Genomic DNA, 2,761 nt, shown 5'->3' with positions numbered 1-2,761 from the left:
CAAAATAGCAATGATAGTTTCAGTTCTTCCATTGGTTATCACTAAAACTTCAAATCAGATATTATGTCTGCTCTTGCTCCATCTGTTATGGACTAAAATATACCATATTCCTGTGATTTTCTGAGCCATCGATTTTGCTTTCTATTTTATTGAGTCCCTTATATATAGTGAAACCTTTCTAAAATTTGTCACTTATGTTCCAAACGGTGATGCTTCATCTCTCATCCCGTCACCCCGCTGAGATCTGAGGTCTACTTTCTCTCTCTTTGTAGATTCATACTTCTGGAATTTCATATGTAATCCTTGGTTTATGCAGTTTTTTGAGAATATCCTGAAATAATTCTCTGAAAATGTAATGTAGAGAAGACATGATAAATTTTGTCTTCTTACACCTCTGAAAATGTTTTTATTCTGTTCTTACCCTTGGTTATTAAAATGCGTTTATAGGCTTAAAGCAAATTTCTATGTCAATTGTGAACACCTTATACTTTTTCTAGCATTCACTGTTACTGATGAGATTTTGACACCTGTCTTATTCTCATTATTTTGCAATACATATTTTTCCCTGTAAATATCTTGAAAATGTGTCTTTAGCTTAATGTAATATTTCACAATAATTTTTACTAGGCATAAGTTGTTTAGGCATTAAATAAAATAGATTCATTTAATTAGGGACTCTAAAAATATTTGGCTTGAAAAAACAAGGTTTGATATACAGTGATTAGATAAATTTTAATCCAAGTTGAAATATTTTAAGAGTAAAAAGAAATACTCTTAATAAATATGCTAGGATGATGAAGTCAACCAGGACTGTCCCAAGCAAAGCAGAATATATGTTTTCCCTAATTACAAGATACATGAATGTTATCTATTCATATTTGAAGATTTATTATAAAATCAAAATGAATAAAACATAGTAATTTAAGATTAAAGATACTACCTGTTTGAATTTTTTTTCCTCTCTTTTTTTTACTTCTCTTCCAGGGGTCTTTAGTGAGGTTCTTATATCTTGGATTGCTTTTCATCATTTATTTTCTTACATTTTCTATCTCCAGAGTTTTGTACATAATTTAGTGAACAATGAGGAACAATTGATGGGTTTGAAGCAGGTAGTGAGTTTTTTACTGGTGTGTATGGGTATTATTATAACTTATATAGTAGTGATGTATATAAGATGGATTAGAACAGATAGCTAATATGCATGGGATACCATTACATCATTCAAACAAATATGATAAAATTATAAATTTAGGTGGAAGCAGCAGGATTAAATAAATAATTAGAAGGAGTCATCTTGGGATATAGCAGATAATACTCAGAAAAAAATTTCAAGGGGCTATCAATCACTGTTACGGAAAAAACATTCACCTTGCAATCAGAAAGATCAGAGTTTAATTTTTTATACTCTCAATATCTAGCTTCACATTTTTGTATAAATGAAATAAAAACATTCAGAAAAATGTTAGAGTTCTTTATGGGTTTCTCCATTTTAATTTCCCTCTTTCCCTTTTCTATAACAAGCACTTACAAAATTTCATTTTAATATTTTTAGTCAATTAATTTTCACAACTATTGATTCTATATATAAAGAACATAAAAATTCTGTGCATTTTTATTTATGTAAATGACACATGTATGTGTTACTCTGTGTGTTGCTTTTAGTATTCAATTTCAGACCTTTGAGAATACCTGGAGATGTTGAGAGGGGGGTGCACTTCTCCCTCATACCTTGCCCTATGTGTCTCTTTCATCTGGCTGTTCCTGAGTTTTAACTTTGTCAAAACGCAAAATTACAATAAATTTAATTTGTCAACTGAACGACCACCAGGATGACTGAACAGTAGAAAAGAGTAATACTGGTTTGCCCTCTGGTAAGAGAAAGTCTCCAGTATGGACCCAAGTTTCTCTCTCCTCAAAGAGGGGAAGGATAGGTTGGATTTTATGCCTCAAAGGATCTGTATCACACACATTTAGCAGGTTTTGGGCAAAAGCTATACACCTTTAGGAGGTGGATCAAGTGCATGCAGATGGGGTAAACAAGTAAAATATATAACATGCATCTCAAGTGCACTTTGGAGTTGGATTTTATCATTAAAATGAGGTGAAATTTGGTTCTTTACATCAAAATGTCACAGCCCAATGCCCAGTGCCCAGAAAAACCAATGCAATGGGAACAGCGGGCATTGCATCAAAGAAAGAGATTAATAATCACAGGAGCAGTCAAAGGAAAGAACAGGAACTATTTCTCAAATCTGTCTCCTTGAAAATTTTGAGGCTAGGATTTTCTAAGGGAACTTTGGTCGATAAGGATCTAGGGAACTAAAACAATTTATTGATTGGGGATGAAATCACATGGGTATCTTCACCGTCTTCCCGCAACTGAATCAATTCCTGGGAGAGGATCTCAGGAACAGGTGATGTCTCTTGGTCTGCTGAAATGTTATATCTGAAATATATCTCAAAGACCAGTTCTTTAAGTTTGGCAATAGTGATGTTATCTACAGCAGTAGTTAAGGAAGTTATAACTTGTGCCCCCTTGGTTATGTGACTCTGGAGCAGTAAGTAACTTATAGAAAAGCAAGCTCAACCATGGCAGGTATTTGCTTAGCAAAGTTCAAGCCCTTACCATGATTCTAACCCTGTGACCTTTTGTTAGTCTTTACAAATGCAGTTTTAATTTTTTTATAAAGGTGGGGATCGGCCTAAGGAGGAACTATTATGGCCTCCATACAAGAAGGAGTAAAAGCAATTTAGCCTGGTA

The sequence above is a fragment of the Colobus angolensis genome, unplaced genomic scaffold (assembly GCF_000951035.1).
Source record: "Colobus angolensis palliatus isolate OR3802 unplaced genomic scaffold, Cang.pa_1.0 Scaffold5, whole genome shotgun sequence".
Lineage (NCBI taxonomy): Eukaryota > Metazoa > Chordata > Mammalia > Primates > Cercopithecidae > Colobus > Colobus angolensis.
This window is presented reverse-complemented; position numbering follows the sequence as displayed.